Below are 22,072 nucleotides of genomic sequence, written 5' to 3'. Positions count from 1 at the left end.
CGGAGGTGATAAATATTTGCTCATTGGACTTGGAAAGCAATGACAGAAAGAAAGCTCTGACAACCAACAGGTTCCAGAGGAGGGGGCATGGGTGGAAGATGCAAAGCCCTAAAGGATGCTTTCTTTCCCACTGGAACAAAACCCCTGGAAACCTCTGAGCCTGAATGTGAATCTACCCAAAAAAGCTGGAACCTGAAGAACAGAGGGTAAGTAGGAGAAATTGAAAGCCAAAGACAACCAACTTTGTGAAGGAAGTCAGCATAATCCCCTTCAAATGAGAAGAATCCCTGGAGGATTTAGGGTAGAGCATCTTCTTTTTCAGGGATCGAGGGACCCCTCCCAAGGAAACATGGGTACCAAAATACCCTGATTTTGATGGGGTAAGTATGGAGACTGACCCAGAGCAAAACATTCTTAAACCCAAACAATGTCATCCAGATGATCCAGAAATCAGAGAGGTATCCTCCCCCTCAAACATGTTTGGGCACCTGTCTCCACATAAAGGGGGGCAGCAAAGAAATGGAGGAAAAGGGGGCTTCTCAATCTCACCTGTTTCTGGGTGCAAATCATGTTTTTACAGATTCCCAGACGCCAACACAGAAAACTATCCAAGATCACACAGTGTTGCAGTTCAATATAAAAAAGTTAACTGCCCAACTGGCCCATAATGCACATTTTCTTTGCCCCCTTGAAAGAGAAGAAAGATTTTATGCTTCCGTCCGTCAAGGTACAGGTTCAGTGTGCATTATCAACACTGGTGGATACTGATCCCAAGCCTCCCTCCTGCGCAAAAGGGCCTTTGATTGACTAAACTCAGGAAGGGGGAAGAGTCACCAAATTCCCCAAAAACCTCTTCCCTGACAACTCCAAAACTTTGATGGGAATGAAATTTCCACCGAAGACACTGCAGATCTGGAAATAAAAATGGGATGACATAGGGTGAAACAAATGGTGATAGTGGTGACTCCTGAGGGCACACCTTGTCAATTGGGGAATGACCCCCTTTGAAAGTTATTACCCCTGATTGACTGTGTGACAAAGGTCCTCTTGACCCAGGCTAACCGGCTGATTAAACTAAAAATAAGCACAAATTATGTAACTTTGAATGGCACATGCATCATGATAGAACATTGAATTCCATTTCAGGAACAATCAAGTCCCAGACATCACTGTCATTTCAGGCAAACAAACGGGTGATGGGAACGCTTCTCCATTCTTGAAAATCAATCTCCCTCTAAGTGGCATTCCACACTGGAAGGAAATACTCTGAAATTGTACACCAATCCAAAATCGGAGGGAAATCCAAATCCCATGACAAAAGATGATGAAACATCAGCTCAAATTTTGACCAACATCCAGATAAAGGGTGAACAGCTGTTTTTCCCCTTTCAGATAATTAAGGGGCAGGGGCCTGTTCTCGCTAGAGAATGCCTGAATTATGGAAGAAGCTTCATCAGCAAAGCATTAATCAGGAAACTCCCAAAGATCAGACTATTCCCACATTTAAATTGATTGAAATATGGGAATTAGGCAGAGAAACCCCAAATTCTAAACATCTCCTGCCTAGCAGTTGTATGCTAAACATTTCCATTGGTGACAAAAGCATAGAACATCATTGTTGGGTAGTGAGAGATGTCCCTTCTGCCCTTTTCTTAGACAGTGACATTCTCAATTTATTCGCAATTAATGTGGACCTAATTAATAACAAAAACTGGTCCCAACTGACGGGTAACACATGGGCTTTGACACCACTGAGAAAGCATTCCATTCAGCTCAATTGTTGCCTAAAAATCTCTACATTTGTCCCCTAGAAATTAAGCGAGTACATAACCTCAAAAACCAGGACACCTATATACATTTAAATTATCATCTCCAACAATACGGAGATGGCCAAATAAAAAATAATTCTTGCTGATGCCTGTGAGATCGAGGAGCAAAAACAGAAGCTGGTTTCAGGATATCTTTGCAGTGGATACATATGTCTGTGGACGCACAGAGATGCATTCAACCACCATACCCATGGACCCCGAGATAGCTCTAGTATTTGTGAAGCAATACTGTTTACCTATCACATCCATGGAGTCACTCACAGATATTATTTAAAACTTAGAATCCTGTGGGATAATTCATCCAATATGCAGTACCTTTAAGAACCTGGTATTGGGGATACTAAACCCAATGTTCAATGGAGACTTTGAGCAGACCTAAGAGAATTAAATAAATAAGTCCACATGTCAGGATGGCCCCTTACCTACATCGATCAGGGACTGGCCCTTATCCAAGGGTTAAATGTGTATACAGCCATTGACCTGTCCAACGGTTATTGGACAGTACCCGTGAGTAGAGAAGAGAAGTACAAGCTTGCCTTTGGGGGGCAGCAATACATGTGGAACCAAAACCCCATTTGGATACATAAACTCTGGCAATGAATTTAACATCTTCCTACATAAGGCCTGCCGATTTGGGCAAAAGGTGAAAACTGGCCTATGTAGAAGATGTCTTAATCAAGAGCTCAACTATGGAGCAACATATAGCGGAAATAGGCTATGTTCTGACACAGTTGCAGAAAGCCGGAGCAAAACTGTGCTTTCAGAAGGCATTGGTCTAAGACCTGTGTTGACTTCTTAAGGCACAAAATCACCCCAAAGGTAGAAGCATTATTGAAATTGGACAACCCTACTACGCTCCGAGAAATAAGAATCCTTCTTGGACTCACTAATTATAGAACCTTTGGTCCATTTATTTATGGCCGGGGTCAAGTGGGAGTGGGGTCCCAAACAATCTGAGGCAGTAAAACAACTAAGGAGAAGCCTTTTCCAAGCCCCTTGTTTGGCTTATCCCAGAAGAACAAGTAGTTCTTCTTGGAAACAGGGTTCTCAGATGCTTGCTTAATAGCATCTTATAGCAAAAGCACAACAAGGTAGATAAGCAAGACTTTGTCCCCTGTGGAGGAAAAATTCAATGTTTCTGAAAACCCAATTCTGGTAACAGTGTGGACATTAAAGAATTGCTGCCCATTCATTCAGGGGGAGAACATCATAGTGGAGACTCCTCACCAACCCTTGCAGTACTTATAAAGTGACCGAATCCGAACAGGGAATGTAAGTAATTCCAAAATTATTTCCTGGATTCTGTCCATGCAAGGATTTCCTGTGGAGGTCAGATATGGCCAAAACAAGAAGAGTCCTCTAGCAGAAGGATTGGCTGACTTGCATGACTGTGCTCAAGATAACTGTCTTGAGGATGAAAGTCTAAGGACCAATGACAATATGGTGGCATACCTTACTTCCCTGCACAAAGTCTATGAGGAAGACACATGTGAGGGGATACCCACATTTTATGTGGATGCGTGCTCTTATCATGTTGACAATCACAGGGAAAAATAACTAGTGGCTTGCATTGGGAATGCCTGGGTGAAAGATGCCCCGGGATCCTCTGCTGGGTACAAGATAGGTCCCCGAAGTAGTCAGGTGGCAGAGCTGATGGCAGTACATCACGCCATCCTCACTGCACCACACCGCCAACTCAAAAAACTGGTCATAATCACTGACTCTGATTATGTCAGGAATGGGTTTGTGGAACACCTGATTAACTGGAAAAAATGAGGAATGCTTTGTGCAAAGAATAAACCACTAAAGCATGGGAAATTCATTCAATCAAATGATCTGGTAACCTCTAATGAGATGACTATCTATTGGAAAAAGATCAAAGGTCACACCAAAATAGAAGGACCAGACAAGACTGGAAATTGCTTGGCTGACCAGTTGACAAGTACTGCAGCCTTCACTGCTGTCTCCATGTCCCAAACCCATACCAATAGCGAACTCTCAATTTCCCAGTGGAGTAAAGAAACCCCAGATGCAAATTTGATTACTGCACAAAAAGAGGAGCCAATTATTGCAAACGTTTAGCAACATATTGAAGACCCTGTGAATTTTCTTCTGACAGAATCGGATTATACCAGGAAATAGGATCTCCGGGTTTTGAAGTTTTCCAAAATGTTCAGAATCCATAACGGTTTGTTGGTATGGAGATCCCTATCTGGGTGTGACCAGTGGGTTGTACCTACCTCATTCTGAAGCCTGGTGTTAAGTCATGCCCATGATGCAGCCAATGCCGGTCATAAGGGGTATCATATGACATTAGAAATCTTGCACAAGGTTGCATACTGGCCCCATATAGGTCAGGACCTCGACATCTACTTGAAGGGGTGTCTTGTGTGTGCTCAGTTTCAGCCAAGCTCCCTCAGACACAGAGCTCCCCTACATAAAAGGGGAATGACACGGCCTTTGTTGGATTTGACTAGCCTTTTCTTGGGAGGATAGCACGGGGGCAATGTGCTTGCCTTGGAAGCAAGAGGACACAGAGCAACACAGGTTCGATCCACAGGTCTGCGCTTAGAAACCTCTGGGTATTAAGCACGGTATAAATAACCAATAATATCATATTATATAATTTGCAAGTCAATTTCATCGGGCAGTGATTTGCATGTTGACTGTGACATGCTTTTTTACCAAGTGGGTAGAATGTCTTCTGGCCCATAAATATAAGGCAGAGACAGCTGCTGCATTAATGATCAATTACATCTTCTTTAGTTTTGGCCTCCTCCGGAGGATTGAATCTGACAGAGGAAGTCACTTTACAGCGAGGTAAAGACCAAGATGTGGGAGATACTATGGGTAAAGAGAAAACTCCATATTGTCTACCACCCAGCATCGAATGGGGTAGTTGAGAGGTACAATAATACAATTGTGGGCATCTAGAAGAAGTTTGTGGTGGACTCTGGACCTAGTTACGAACTCCGATTACCGCTTGTCCTGATGGCCATTATGTCCACGCTGTCTTCTGCAAGAAAAATGTCTCCATTTGAGCTCATGACTGGACGAAAAATGGTGCTACCTCAGCATCTGCTCTACAGAGCTCAAGAGCAGACCCTGATCAACACGCCCGAAGAAGAAGAGAGGGTCTACCTATACAATTTCCAAAGGAACCAGACCAAGGAGCAGAAGTTCTTCCCCTCATGAGCAGTGCCCTTGAAATCATTGATAACATTTACCAGGTTGCCTATAAGATCTGCATCCCTAAAGTAGAACATACGGAAGAGAAATGGGTCCATATCAATCAGTTGAAGTGCTGTCACCCCAGACAGACTTTAGGACTGATTGAAGTGCCCAGTGAGGGTAGAGCCCTGGAACCATCTGAAGAATGAAAGGAAAGGATGGAAGCCAGATGGAGATTATCATACATGTACAGGGAGTAAAGCAATGTATACTCATAAAGAATGTATAAAAATCAGGTTGAGAAAATATGTGTAGAAACGTGCATGTAAGGGAAATAAATGTCAATGTGTTATGTGATGTTGTTTTGTTTTTCAAATTGTATGCATATTTACCGGGGGAAAAAGTACTGGATAGTATGCTTAACCTATCTTTTGCTCTCTGCAGTCTCAATAATACCTTACCTTCAAAGCATAGATGTTCGAAAAAGGGAGTGGTTCCAGGACCAAACCCCAAAATCCAAAAAGAGCGGAGTGCAGACCATAGCGCCACTCCCTCAGGGCAGGAAAAAGAGAGGACGTGCTCCAAAGAGGAAATTCATGGATTGAGCCAAAGCAAAAAGAAAACAAAAAGTCCCCTCTCCCTTGCTCTTTTCTATGGGTCACCCGAGTCAAAGACCCAGGAGGGGGGGACTTGTGGGGGGAAAATACAGCCCCAGAGTGTCAGAGATTGAGAGGCCCTACTAGGCCCCTATTGTGATAGTGAAGCTCTGTGATGTTGATACCCATTGGAAAATGCAGGACAGTTCCAACTTTGACTTCAGACATAAGGCCTGCAGAAGGAAGACAAATGGGCCTACCTCAACATTGTGAAAATGGAAAGGCACTCAGCTGAGGGAGAGTGTGCCTCTGAACTAGTCTGAAAAGACATGTTATGTTGTACATGCTGACTTTGTATAAACTGGGAAAAGGCACATTTTGACAGATTCAAAACTGCAGAGGTACACATGGGAAAAGATACATTGAAATACTGTGCAATGAGGAATTGTACCTTACATTTAAAAAGTGAAGCCAGGCACTTTGCATTTGTTCACAATAAGAAAAAGACTTATTTTCATCATACAAAATGACAACATTTAAAGGGAAAGGCCTATTTTGTTTTTGTGTAAAAATGAACATTGGATTCTATGTAACTGTGGCCTATGTGTAAATAATACCAAAAGTGAACTTATATCTGTTCAAACAATATTTAAGGATATATTGTATTGTAGTTATAAACTGCAGGAATAGATGCGAGACACAAATGTCATGTTGAACACATTGTTTCAATTGAAAAAGCTTTTCTTTTAGAATTATGTATGTAGCTTGTTTTCCCCCTGAACTGAAACTTTGACCTCAAGAACTTTGGGCCTTGCTCCCCAGGAAAAGCAGGCCTAGTTTTCAGTTTAACTGCTAAGAATTTCAAAGAATTATATCTGAATTGTGGAGGGTTCAGATAAGCCGGCTAGAAAAAATTACCTTTAAGGTCAGGCCTCCCCATTAACTATGTGTTATTGGCCAGCAGAAGTGACATTTTTAGGCCTGACACAACCTCAAGAAATGGCCTTCAGTCCACGAATGGATCTTCAAACGCTGTAGAAACAGGCCCTGCTGATAAACAGATGTTTATGTCAGGTCACAGAACAGAAATGAAACTTTAAAAGAAAAGGTGTGTGCTACATATTATCCCATGAACTTGCAGGTGATGCCTTGCCATAGATTAACATTGAGCCACCTTTTATTTGATCGAAAGAGAATAGTGTGTCCCATTGATCTCGTACCAGACTCGTATTAAAGGGGATAAGAAACCTGTCAGTACCATGTAAATATTAATTCTGTGTGATATATACAAGTTAAGTTATGTAGACAATTATGATTGTGGCCATCTCATAATTATGAGGTAATGGAAAGTTGGTGTGGTGATAGATTGTGAACTACAGGTTTGAATCTTGGTGGGCCAGATTTGTAACTATTTCATCTCAGAAGAAAATTGAAAGAACTGGTAGCTCCTCCCAGGAAGGGCGTGCCAAAATAAGATTAGTATTTTCTGACTTGCCATGAAATATAGGACTTACATAAATCTATAGTTAGTGAAAACACATTGTTAAAGGGACATTATGGTTAAGTTGTGCTAGTAAAAAAACCTATCGAATTCAGTGAAAAAATGTTGTGAAAGGGAAGTTATGTTTCAGTTGCCGTAATGAAAATCTATCAAATTCAGTGCAAAAACTTTGTTAAAGGGACGTTATAGTTACTTTGCACTAATAACAATCTATCCAAATTATCGTTACAAGAAAAACTGAAAAACCCCAGAAATTTGCCAGTAAGCAACCATAATTCGTGCCGCCACTGTGCACTGCTAACACTAACACCCATGACATCAAAGATGACATCACAAATGTCATTGATGATATGTCATTGATTTCTGGGTGTTTTCGGTTTTACTTGTAACCATAATAAGGATAGATTGTTATTAGTCCAAATTAACTATAATGTCACTTTGACAAGGTTTGTGCACTTAATTTGATAGGTTTTTTATTTCGGCAACTGAACCATAACATCCCTTTTAATAATGTTTTTTTCACTGAATTTCATAGGTTTTTACCAGGATACACTTAGTTTGTATAGATGTACCATACAACATACTGAACCACCTGGCCCCATGCTGATGGGTACAGTCTCTGCGGACTATGGGATTGTCAGCGGACCTCGGGTAGCTACCAAAAAGTTCAGGGGGTATCTTACATTGTTGTGGTGTACATCAAAGAAACTGAACATGTTGAAAAAGCAGCACATAAGTGAATTACAAACAAAAATATACTAGGTCTACAAACTCTACACTTGAGAAACCAACAGTGCAATTCCATAGGATATACAACATAATGGAACACACCAAAAACAAAAATAACCTATCCCTCCAGCAGAATTACCTCACTGCTGCTTTATACAGAAACTGCAAACCAACTGTCAACAGCACACCTTGCAAAGCACTAACAGCACAACTGAACAACAAACTGGTAAGTGCACTACATTCATTCCTATAGAAATGCACTTTGTTTGCTATGCTACACTAAAAAATAATTTCTCTTTTTTTACACAGAAATGGCTAGCACCCTGGAATGGCTTGAAGAAAAAGTTCCTCGGGATGAAAGGAGTGGAGATAGTGATACTATTGGTACACAGTGTAGTTTACAAAGTAAGCCAATTAATACACATTGTTTCACATGTGCCTGATACATTTTTGTCTTTAACAGTACATACAGAAAATAATGGCAATGCACCAGAACCAATACATCATGTACAACTCCAAGAGCATATGCAACAACAAAGTGACACTGTGTAAAATCATCTAGTGCGTTTGGAAGAAAAATGTATCAATTAATGAACACTTTTGCTGATCTGAAAGACTTTGTACGAAGACATATAATGAAGAAAATTAGATATCACTGCCCAACCTGCACCTGTACCCCTTCTCCCTGTCCCAAAAAGTCATCCCCACAATTTCCCAATCACCAAAAACATTACCATGAGACCTCAATCCCTTCCTCCCCTAATACCCAACCTATAGAAAACCCCAATTCTCCTGTATATGTCTCTATTTCTGGTTCCCCCCTTTTGTAATTTGTATATTTATGTGTCTAAATAAAGGTATATGTATACTGTTCCTGTATATGTCTGTGTTTTATTTTTTAATAGACCCGTTAGGAGTCCGCAGACAGCACGACTGTTCGGAATGTTATGTTAAAGGTATTTATATAGCGCACCATCACCAACAGAATTGGTCCCCAGGCACTCTAGTGCATCTGTAAACGGGAAGGTGGGATGTGTTAGTAAGGTGAAGAGGGAGTAGGATGGAGAGAGGAGTGGTGTACTGTTGGCAGCTTCAACTCGGTAGACACCGGGTGCTGAGCTTTGGTGCGAGTATTGGATCGATGTCAGTCCGCGTGTGCTGTTGATGCAGCTCATGTGTTGTTGTGGTGTGGTGTAGTGTGTGCGGTTTGTTGTGCGAGAGATGGTTGTGTGAGTTTTTTGTGAGATAGGTATGCAGGAAGTTTGAGCTTATATCGGTTAGTGAGTTATATTACATTTAACATGCTAACATTCACAGTTCTGTCTAAGTGTAGTACTTGCTGATCTACATAGTTCCATATGGGTTTGGCACTCGCTAGTCTTTACAATAATTATCTAGATATGGGGCAGGATAGTGTGCTCAATTGCTAACATCCAGGTTCCATCTAGGTCTGGCACATGCTAACATTCACAATACTATCTAGATATGGCGCAGGCTAATGTTCTCAATTCCAAGAGTGGTACATAAACTATTTTCTGCATTGTTCATGTGTTTGATTTCGGTTGCCCTGTCTTTAGAGGTTGCTTGTCCTGTATGGTCTATTTTTAATAATACATGTTTACGGTAGCCCTCCATTAGGTGGAATGGCCCAAGTCAGACACGGGGGACCGCCACACATAACATTCACATTTTTGTCTAGATGTGATGCAGGCCAAGGTTAAGAATTCTATGTAAGTGTGGTGCATGCTAACAATCTTGATCCCACCTAGATGTGATGCAGGCTAATCCTCACAGTTCCCTCCAGGTGTGGCACTAGCTGACATTGGCAAGTGAGTTGGTATGTATTGCAGGACAACATTTACAGTCCATTTTCAGTGGTCACAAGTCTCTCTAAGTATGCATTATGTAAGTCTATGGCAGTCTATGCTATGGAAAGGTAAGGTAAAGTGGCAGGGGCTTTCTGGAATAGAGTAATTGCTCTACACCCCGCCCATACCACACTTACTGGTTTTGTTGGTGTCTGCTGACTACTGGCTTCATTGGCTTCCCCTGCTGACATCTGCAGACACTACTGGAGCCGCCTCTGTTGGAGCCGTCCTTTGCCTCTGGCTCTTAGCCGAGGGGCTGCCAGGCAGGGGGCTGCCCTGGGGTGTCATTATGAGGGCGTAATGGGCCAATCACGTCGGGAGGGAGGTCAGGAAGGCAGGAAAAGGACACGCGGAAGCGGGGAGCCATGGAGGGGTAATCCGTGCTGAGTGCGCATTATGTGCTTTTAAGCATAAATATAAATACTCATGAGGCAGACTATGGTGGATGGGCCCAGGGTGATATTACCTCCCAGAGGGGTTTGCCAGCAATGGCATTGGTGCGGCACAGGCAGCAGGTCTTTAGGCCTCTGTTTGACCTGGTTTCAATGGCCCAATCACCCATAATAATGTGCAAACTGTTATTCTCTTCATTCTTTCTGCCATTTTTACAACCACTTCCCCCATTAACACACCTGCTATAAAATGCCACAATGCACACCGAAAAAGAAACCTGCATGTATCTTACCAAAGCATACCAAGTACATAGATTGGATGCATGTGAACAGGGTATCTGCCACTTACCTTGCATAACCTACTAAATAATCATACTGTCATTTGTCCCATCTCCTAAACTCAGGTGGCACTTACTTACAATGCTGTGTGCTTACAAATGTGTCTTTTAATGCCCACTTGCATAACTGTTTCACACTTCATATTTCCATTTCATCACCACTCTCTATGATGTATTCATGAAAAGAAAAAAGAAAACCACACTGGAAACACTTTTAATGCTAGTTGAAAAGGTAGGTCCTATGTGAAATGCCCAGAATGCACACAGAATACAGAAACTGCATGTATGTTCACAAAGCATGGCAGTTACATACTTTGCACAATTGACAGAACACAGCATTGCTCGAAAAGCAAACAAATACATGTGCACATTGGGAACAGTACCATTTGTAAATGTGGATAAATAAATCAAACAGCAGAAATGATTTCTGCAATCATGTAGCAAGTATCTATGTACAGGAAAGTTAATGGAATTCCACATACAGGAGCATAATCCTTTCCAATCTGTACATCTTTCTGAGCCTTTTTCTCACCCTACTGTAACTTGCACTAATCCATTTCCAAAGCAAATAGTGCAAAAGGAACGCACACACCTCTAAAAGTGCACCTCATAGGACACACTTATAAATAAAGCACTGTCCCCATAGCAACGGCACTGATGATCTCAAAACCACATTCATATACAAAGCTGTGCAATTTCACACACACACTACTCTTCCTGAAAATAAATCCTTCTATAACTTTAAATAATGTGTTTTCCAAGTTCAATTAATGTGCCATTAACACACATGTACTAACTTCCTTCTTTCTCAATTACAGTGAAGACCACTCTGCTAAAAGCCAGTGGCGTCTCAAGTGAAAAATAGAACCCAGAAGAAACCCGCTATTCACATCCAACAAAGTAAGTGCAATACTGTTCTAGTGTTCTGCGTATTACTCACAGTGCAGTCCTCCTGTATTCTAGGCTACACAATTGTATCAACCGAACAGCATTTGCTTCACTGTTACTCATTGCACCTCAGCAGGTGCACACTTTGTGTTGTCATGTGAAAACCAGTATAGTAACACATAAATACTAGTATAGCCTTCCAACCTGAAGTAACAGCCCATTTCACAGACACCTCTATATGTATGCCTACCATCATATCCAGACACTCATGCACAGTGCACACATATACATTGCACAACCTCCCAACCCACACCTTCCTTTCTTCTCCAACAGACACTGAAGAATGCCTACTAAGAAGCAACTCCGTAGAAAGAAACAAAGAAATAGAGCGGATCAAACGAAAAGCGTTCAAAATAGCCATCCGCCTCCAGTAGGATTTCTACAAAAAGTTCAAACAAAACAGCTAATACAGTCACTTAGCAAAACTGAAGCAGTTTGCAGGAAATAAACTGCGACTCCTCTTTCCAAATATAAAAATAAAAAGAAATGTATTAAGAAGACTGCAACTACCACTAGTGCTAATACAGCACCAATTAATCTTGATGTAACCACAAGTAAGCATTCCAAAAAAATTCTTTTATAAAAAAATGTCCACCACAAAGTCCTTCAGAATCTGATAAAAAAACAGTGGACAAATCACGCTCAACCCTTAAAACCTACCGCACAAAACTCATCCTGTAAGCTCTCATCGTCATTGCAATCCTTCTCAAAAGGAAATTATGCATATTCGTTTTAAACAGAATGAAACTACTAACAAAACTAATTACTAAACTACAACAAGTACTTTGCAACAGATGGAATATCAACATAGATAGCTTAGCAAAAATCTGTGCAGGTAAGTGGAGTCACACCACCAGCACAGAGCCATAGTTCAATGAAGACACATGCAAACAAAAGCAAACATACCCAATTGCCACACATAGCAGTGGACGAGGGTATGAAAAGGTTGACAATACCATTATTGAAGAAGAAACTTTGCTCACAAGAATATCCCAGCAAACTTAAAATCAAATCTCCATTCCACCAAACTAATATGTCCAGTCTACAAATGGCCGTGTACATCAATGTGTAATGTGCGAAAAAAAATCTTTCACATCTTTATGCCAGTTCCTCATAGTATGTGAAAGGCAAAGACAAATTAAAAATTAAAATATTACAAACTATTGACTCCTGTCCAATGCGCAAATACACAGGACTACGAGGAAATTCATCATCCTGCATTTGTGGACCTACTTGCAAAAGCACCTTCCACCATATCAAAATGTTAGCAACACACGATTCGACTGTACGAAATCTAGTTCATAAACTGTACTATGCAAAAAGACCTGCTTTAGCACTGGACCATTTAAATAACATTATCTTTAATCATCCATCTGTGCTCTAGGCCTGTACTGATTGGATTCAAATTTCCCTCTCCTGTTTTGGTTCCTCTTATTACCTTCAGATGATTGAAGTTGGTTAGTGTTTCCCATGAACTCTTGTCACATTGGAGGTTGGATACTTGTGGTTGTTCTCAGTCCAGAATCCCCTTGCGATGAGGCCTGAATATGGGCACGGGCTATGGGTCACACTATGTCATTCATTGGGCTGATACTATTCCCTTTGTTGATTCCCTTTTTCAAACAACCTATCCACATATCTTGGCTCCACCTGATTAACATTCCCATATGTCATTGTAGGAGGGTTAAATCTACTATGTGCTCCCAATGTCTTGTATGGGCCAGTATGTGATTTAATTGGGGTATTATTTCTTCTTCTTCTTTGTAACTTTATTTCGGCATAGAGCCATACATGTTTTCACAAACTAAAATACATCACAAGTAAGATAAACAACATATTCCATTCATCACAAAATTAAATTATATAAGATACAATGTCCCTAAGGCCCAGTATTTTAGTCTTGAAAAATGTAAGCACATACATTTAAGTACAAAACCGGGGATCAATCAGGTAAGCAGTCTCTGGGGCATCTTTTTGCATCGGGATATGTAATGGGGGAATCATCCTGAGTCCTTTCCTCCAATGGGATTGCATTTGCCCCTGAGGACACAGACCAGAGAGGAGTATAACTCAATGAACAATTATTGAGTTCAATTGCACTGTTTACCATGGGGTAGCCTTTCCTGTTGAAACTCATGTCCTCAGCCATTCTCTTGTCGCAAAAGTCTATTCTCACAGAGTCTGAGATATTTCCCTCCAGTTTTGTCATCCTGAAGTAGTTGGCAATTTGTTCCCGAGTTACAAAGGGACAACCCCTCACATTCCAGAACCAGTATGTACATTTATTTAGGAGTGCATCCCTCGTTTCATGGCTTTCAGGTGCCAATTTTGGTACTTTATGTAAAAATAGTGACCCTCCCTGGCTTGAAGACTATTGGTCCACTCGATTTAATAGTGTTTCATGACCCAACCTTGGTAGTGGCTTGTTGTATATGGCATTTATAATAGGTCCTCTGTCTGGCTTTCGGCTTGAGTTGGAAAAGCAGGAAGGTGCAAGGACTTGTTGGAATCATTGCCACTGGGAGCTATTGAGGGCTATAAAGCCTTATCCACTTGGGCACTCACAGTATCTGTTTTTTTCCCATTGATAGGAACCCAACTGCCCTGTATTTTCCGTTGGGTAGCATTGCTAGGTGCAGGTGCTGAGGATATGGCTGGCCCTGAGAGGTTTGAAGCCCAGTTTCCATTTTCTTGTGTGTCTAATGGGCCCTCATTAATTACTTTTTACCCACTATTTTAATTAGGGATAGGACCAGCTTCTTGATTGTCAGAAGTTCAGACAGAGTCAGCCTACACTGGCTTTTCTTATTTGCTGGGACACCCTTGCTGGTTCGTTAAGGGTTATGGTTAACCACCTGCTCACATACGGGCGGTGGGAGGGATAATCTAGTCATCGGAAGGACATCTCCTATGCCTGAAATTAGCCATTATGCCCCCCTCAAACTCAGGTTCATTACCACTAACTTCAGTATGGCATTTTCCTCCAGCTATCGGTTGACACGTATAAAGGCCTTGTGCACAGGGCGTTTGTTTAATCACTCCTAGGGTTTCTTCGGTGGTGACCAATTTGGGCGAGACAGCATTCCTATCCTCATTTGACACTTCACTTTTCAGGTCAGCCATGATATGATTGAATTGTTTCCGGCATTGGGTTGGAGATGCTGCCTCTGATGCTAACGGGGGCATAATGGGGGAAGACGGAATTGGGTTGTGCAAAGACATAATACATTTCCTTACTGCCCTTGTAGCCATTTTCAAATCCAGACCAACACCAAAAAGGGGAGCAGAAGGAGACAGAATTCAGCTGCTTGGAACCCCCTCTAAGCATATTAAATCAATAGGAGCCATATCAAAAAGCTGGCAACCTTCAAGGCACACAGGGCCAATATCATCATCACATCAGCACGCTTTGTCAGAGACAATAGGGGCTTTAAGGACAGGCTCAATGTTTGTACTGCCTCAACAGTCCAAACTGATTGGGGTGTTAAATGTTCACAAAAATCTATGATTCACACTGATTAGTGAGTGGGCTTCTCCCAACGGTCTAGCATGATCTATTACTTTGGGTGCAAAGGGGTGTTCTGTAGACATCAAGACATAGTTAGTATTTTCCTCTTTACCCTCAGCAATTTCTGTTTAGCTGAAACTACTTGGGGGGCTGAAGATAACTATGTTACTGGCATAGCAATTGACATAATTAGCAGCTGTCTGCAGGTTCGCGTATCAAAATTGGAAAATTAAATTAGTCAGGTTTGCTGAAGTTTTAAAGTGCTGTTAGGTATATTTTCTGGAGGAGTTACACCTAATTCTGGGGCGTATTATTATTGTGATAGTGGTATCTTATTGTGGTTTATTATTGTAGTGATGCATTGGTGGCTTTCCTATTTTTAGTGGTAACACTCCTCTTAGAGTATAGCCTAACACCTGTCCTTTTTCCCAGGGTTTTTCAAAATATCAGCTACTGGACTTATTAAACTTAGCATGTGACAGTATCACTTATTCTCAGCAGCTTATCTATGACATAAGTCAATGTGCAAAACATATATCATTAACAGGTGACTTTATACACACACCATATACTCCTAAACTCACTTACTACAAACCTATTTCAGATTTTACCACCTGTGGTAAAATAAGCCTAGTCCCTGTGAACTCTCAGTCTCTGTGCAAACGAGTGCATTCATGGAAAGAAAACCCAAGTGCATGTCTTTTAAGTTTCCATTTTTATATACTAATGATGTTCAGAATAGTTCAAATAAAATTCTTCTTGCGATATAAGCCATGTGCACAAAAGAAATAGGAGATTATATTTTACATTACAAAGTTCACACCCATCAAAGGGCTCCCCCGAGCATTATCTTACCCAATGTCCTTGTACACGAAGATATTGGCAGGAAATGCAGTTGGAGAGAGAGATAGAGAGAGAGAGAGAGAGAGAGAGAGAGAGAGAGAGAGAGAGAGAGAGAGACAGAGAGAAAATCACAACAGCAAAGCAACTTTTTCATGAACATTTGAAAATGTATTGTTTTAAACATTTATAAACGTTATACTTGAAAACAGTCTGCTAATCCTGTCTGGCTACCTGCCATGCATTCATGTGGCAAATCTTCACTTATGACTCACATTTACCTAAAAATTGTCGAGATTCCTGACACAGCTGACCGTGGAAAACCTTCTAACATGGTTTGCTACCGATCAGGAATGTCACAACCCCAGCAACTGTCAGCACTGCCTCAGTCCAGCTTTCGGGAAGCCCTACAGAATGTCACAACCTGGATGACTGTGGATGTCTACCTCCCAAGTGGCTCATTCACGTCTGAACTGCACATCCACTTCCAGTTCCTTTTTAAAAGCTCCCACTGCCATTCAAATAGAATCCTTCCTCTTGACTAGCTCATGTCACCTCATCTGTCCTACCCAGTATTTTTTGCTAACTACAAATGCAAAATTTTCCTTCATGCTCAAACACAATAAAGTTCTTTTAGCAGCAAATATTTCATATTCTGCAGCTTGCCACACAAACTGCTCCTCTGCTGTACGTTTAAGAAGATCTCATTGAATGAAACCACCCAGCTACAACTCATTGCAGAAGAGCATTTTAAACTCCTTTTCAGGATATTTCATCTGGACCAATTTGCACTCATTTATGATATGATATGATTGGTTATTTATAACGTGCTTAATACCCAGAGGTTTCTAATCGTGGACCCCGGGATCGAACCTGTGTTGCTCCATGTCATCTTGCTTCCAAGGTAAGCATGTTGCAGCTGAGCTATCCTCCCAAGACTATGTTAAAGATTTTACAGGTTACCGGGAATGGTTAGCCTGTTAGTTTATGTTAGTATTTATGATGCAGTGCAAGCCAGTCAAAAGAAATGTTACCCTAAAATAGACTTTTTTTTAACATGTGTTCACTGCAAGAATGTGTGCATTTTCATTTATGATGCAAGCCGGCTGCAATTACCATTTATGATGTTTGTATTTCTCCATAAAACTACTACCACTACATATGCATGAACCCCTGTAACTCACAGCCTCCAGTTATTCCTAGATACGCCCTCCTTTTGTCTGCTGCGGGGATCCACTGGACATCACTGCAGGAGAAAACAACATCAAATGCTTTAACATGTATATGTTGCTCCCAATTGAATTTTATTCCTTTGCATTGCAATCAAAACCAGAATCGATCAACAAAAAATAGGGTAGTCCCGTTTTGCTAATGTGGATTTAGGGACAGTATACAGCATTTGAACAGCGGACAGAAAATCCACATATATCCACCAATCTATTTTTGGAGGTATTTGTCATAATAGCTTAGAAATGGCCTGCACTAATGCTCAGGCGAGTCATCAAAAGGAAAAAGAAGAAATATACAGGTGTGTCTTCAAAATGTCTGTTTTTATTACCAAGACAAATTGTTTCAAAGATAGTAAATATAGGAGAAAATAAATAATTAAAGAAAATTAGTAGCAAATAAAAAAAGGATTATTACACAGAAACCATTTAGGTAATCACATAAGAAAGTTGCAATGAAAAGTGCAGAGAGATTCAAAATAGTTAAGCATTATCATCCACGGCTTTTATTAACCAACATAGACACACATAAATTAGAGTTGAATCATCTTGTGTGTGCCCTAATAGTAGACCTAGCTCTTACTGGATTGGTCTCACAGAATTCGAATATTTTAGGAATCCTTACTGGTTGGATATGGGGATGTAATAGTTTTGTGTGTGCGCCTGATCAGAGTCTGATCATGTCTGGTTATGCCAAATCTGCCGACGTGTTTGCCAGTGTTGCAAGGTACTGATATATGCAAAGCTTCTAAAAGTAGTAAACCACAGATTATTTACAAAGACGTAGAGTAAGAAAGGGTGGTTATGGGAAGCACTGTAGCACATTTCGGCTGGAACGAATTGTCGACCTCTATATTTAGCCTTCCTCGGGACAAAAAGAACCGTAGTCTCCTGAGGCAAAGGGAGAGGGAGGAAGGGGGAGGCAGAGCGAGAGACATACAGAGGTGTATCATTAGTGCCTGGAAGACACAGCAGTAATTGCTTTTTCCTAATAGAACAGTCTAAACATGTGCTAAAAGAGACATTTGGAGAAAGAAGGTCCCCTCTATACTCAGCCTGAAGTTCAAACAGGGGTACATGAGGCGTGTGACCTTGTTTCCGGAATCTCGGAGTTCCTATGGGCTGGCTGTGCTGACATAGGCATGTGTTTATTCAAGGCTGCAGGGGTGTCCCTGGTGTGGGGAAAGGAAAAGGTGATAAGCTGAGTATCCATATAGACTAGTGTGTCTAGGCCATCTGGGTAACAATAAGCGGTAAAAAATGTTTTAGCTGTGTAGCCTTTGCTTAGATTGTTAGGGTATCTTGCTGGACCAGAATCAACATTTTCATCTTAATGGTGAGAACAATTAACCATTTCAAAGTAAATGTCATTGGAACTGCCAAAATCACTAACTAAACCTCTTTCAACCCATGTCCCCCAATTGAACCTATCTGCCTCTATCAAACCTAGACTGCTCACAGTAATATTATCCTTATTCAGATTCATTCTAACCGTATGTGCATTTTAATGCTTTAGCAAGAACTCCACATCTGGATCAATGGGAAACGTATTTTTCTGAAAAAATTCGATATTTTCTACCTTCCCCTCCCACAAATCGCCATTAGTATTAAACAGGGTCAGCCCACCCACTGATACCACTGTATCCTTTGGAACAGACATGTAAAATACATTATGCAGCAACTGTTTCACAATACAAGTTCCATGATTAAGGTGAGTATCCGTATAGATTGTCATTGAGGCACTCACTAACCACCTTTCCTTAATGAACTTAGCATGGGCAAGTTCCTCAACCTCAGTATTACTAATGACCACCTCACACCCCCCCAGATACTCCAGGATCTGATTTCAGCCCACATATAGCATTTGCTGCATCAGGAAGAAATGGCTTGCCCAGACATATGATTTTCATCTTTGAATTTCACACAAGTATCCAATTTTGGAATCAGATAAACATCAGGTTCTCAGGATTGAAACGCTATCATTTCCGGAGTCCTAATCGGTATATACTTATCACCCTGCCAAAAATGTACATTATGTACTAACTTGGTTTGAATAAATCAACTCTGGAGCAATGAATGGGATGCATAACAGGAAACCTATTTCCATCCTCTCCATATTTATGTATAATGGCATTGCACTTCCCATCTCAAACGTAAACTTTTCTTGTATCATTTCCACCGCTCGTTATGTGATCTGTGCCATCATTTGACGGATGATATCAGATGACACAAAATACAGGGGTATATGGCCTTGAAATAATTGAGACACCAAACTTTGAATTTCCCGCATATATTTCTCCATCATCCTCTCAATTGCGTTTACTACATTTAAAATGTCATGTAGCAATTTATCATGTTTACCAATCACATTGGTACTATGCTCCAAAATGTTGGCTTGTTCATTGAGTACCAAAATAGTTTCATTTAGCTATCTAACTGCTTTATTTGTTCCACCTCTGATTCCATCTAATGTTTGTTGCTGTATTTTTAAATCATATGTTAACTCTTGTGCCTTAGCACTTAAAGCACCCAAAGACACAGCATTAGCTGTGGACATTGTCCTGCCAACTATGGCACCAATTATGGTCATTACAATGGACGCCACAAGCAAACCAGCCATTCTCTTCTCTCTCCTTTTCTTTATGTTATGTTATGTTATGTCAGCGGTACTTGTATAGCGCACCGTCACCAACTGAATTGATACCCAGGCGGTCAGCCGGATCTGTAAACAGGAAGGGTGGGTAGGGTTAGTCGGGAGGAGGGGGGAAGGAGAGTGGGAGAAGTGGTGTACTTTTGGCAGCTTCAGCTCGGTATACACCGAGTGCTGGGGTTTGGTGCTAGTATAGGATCGGATGAAGGCCTCGAGTGCTGTGGGTGAAGTTTTATGTGTTGTTGGTGTGGTGTGGCAAAGTGCGTGTGGATTGCAGGGAGAGAGATGGTTGTGTGGTTCTGCGTGGGTTTAAGTATGCAGAAAGTTGAAGGTTGGGTTAGTGGCGTCTGTATCCTGGTTCAGGTACTTATGATTCCGTTAGAGTTTTATACCGGTGGATTCGGATGTTGGTGGTTCCTCGTGGGCCGACTCGGTTTGGTGATGTTGCGCTGATCCAACTGTATCCTATTGAGTATAGTTTGGATTGGTGGGTGCATCTCAACCTAATCTTCAGGTGTGGGACTGGGTGGGTGATATCTATTCTTAGGTGATCTAGTAAGACCCTGGTCGGTTAATGCTTTGGGTGGTTCACGGTCGGGGTCGTGTTGAAGTGTTGTCTTAGTGGATCCGTCTTGGTGAGCGTGTATATTCAGACGTTCGTATCCTTCTGTCCCGAATGGTTCATTGATTTCCGTGGGGTGAACATCCTTGGGACTGCTGTTTAGTTGTAGTTTTGTGTGGTGGGGTATTGTGCTTCCTGCTTTGTATTGGTGGACCGTGTGTAGTGATGAAACATTCTGTTTCTCACCCATTGCATTGGCCTGTGGTGCAGTGCTTTCTTTCCCTCTATGTTTTGTTGTAAGGGCTGTAGGGGAAGGTCATAGTTAGGTCCTGGTCCTCTTGATGATTCGTTCTAGTCTTTCTGTCTTAGTTTGCTATGTTTACTGTCTTTGGTCGTATTGTGACTGTCTCCCGTTTGGTCCTTTAGTATGCCATGGGATATTTACCTCAGCTTTTCCCATTGATTGATCGGTGCGTATCGCGGTTGCTCTACGTTCATTGATGTTTTTAGTTATGTCGGTGCCTCTGTGGCCAGTCTTTCTAGTTATGATGTGAAGAGCCAGGTTTTGAGTAATTTCCTGAATAATAGGTGGTTTCTTGTGTTACGTATGTACTTTGGTAGGTCGTTCCAGGTTTTCGGGGCTTGGTGAGAGAATCAGGATCCTCCAAGTTTTCTTTTGTTGTAGGGCTTTGGTTAGAGGCGGATGTCCATGCTTGATCTGAGCGTTCTTGTTGGTTGATGTAGGCGCAGTTTGTCTCTTAGGTACTCAGCGCCTTCGTTGTGTACTGCTCTGTGCGTAATGCACATTGTTATGAATTTTATTTGTTGTTTAATTGGTAGCCAATGTAGTGTTTTCAGGGCTGGGGCAGTGTGTTCTCTTCAGGGTAGTTTCAGAAGTAGTCTGGCTGCTGCCTTTTGAATGCAATGTAGTTTTTTTAGGAGTCGTTTATACCCGATGAACTCAAAAGAGCCTTTTCTAGCTGCAGCGTTGTATCTTTGGTCGTCCTCCGAGCTTCTTCCTTGCGGGTTTGCACCTCTTCCTTAACCTGTTCTGACTTCACCTCGGTTTCATTAAAGAATCTTTCAATAATGAAGTCAGAATTTAGGCTAATGTACATGTTCTGATACAGCAACCTTTTATTCCCTAAAATAAAACCTGGTGCTTCTTCTACTGCTATCCCAGATGCCGGTCCTGGCTCTCTCAAGACTTGTGCCTTTGTAATCATGGCACCTGAGACACTCAGAATTAATATTAGGACCATCGGCTGAACATTTTCTCCTTTTATTCTGCAATGCGGGAAAGACAGCCAGTCCTCATCTCGGGTCATCTTCTTCACGGTCTCTGGAGATCTTATTTTCACCCCCTTCTTTGGTCCAGGAGGCTTTCCCGTGGTCTCCAATCCAGTGGCATCGTCCAGGGGTCCAACGCTCCAAGGATCTGGCACTGACAAGGCAATTCATTCATTTTCTAGTGTAAAAAGAAAAAGACACATTAAACACCAAGCACAATACCTTTTTCATTCCCCCTTCCACTGGCGCTTCTGAAAGTAAATATATGTAGTATCATTATCCAATACAAGTAATAGATGTAACACACCAGACTGCAGCACCTGAAAATGAATGTATTATAGAAACCAGGGACATAACACGTCATGCAACCAAAACGATTCCAAATAATATACAGCCCCCCCCCACATTGTACCTTTATACCAGAACCCCTTAGCACTTTCCATGTATCAGTAATATTTACATTTACCCCTTGGCCAGGGCAACCTTCATTTTTGCACTCATTATTTTTTTTTTAACTAGCCTCAACTTGCTCAAGCCTCTTCACCTCATGTTTTGGGTGGAAAGGTTTTTATCTGATTAACATGGTCAAACTGCTCCACTGTCAACCTCCTTTTTAGCTATCTT

The sequence above is a fragment of the Ambystoma mexicanum genome, chromosome 13 (genome assembly GCF_040938575.1).
Source record: "Ambystoma mexicanum isolate Mex_15411 chromosome 13, UKY_AmexF1_1, whole genome shotgun sequence".
NCBI classification, from domain to species: Eukaryota; Metazoa; Chordata; class Amphibia; order Caudata; family Ambystomatidae; genus Ambystoma; species Ambystoma mexicanum.
The sequence above is the reverse complement of the archived record's forward strand: the minus strand, read 5'-3'. Positions refer to the sequence as shown.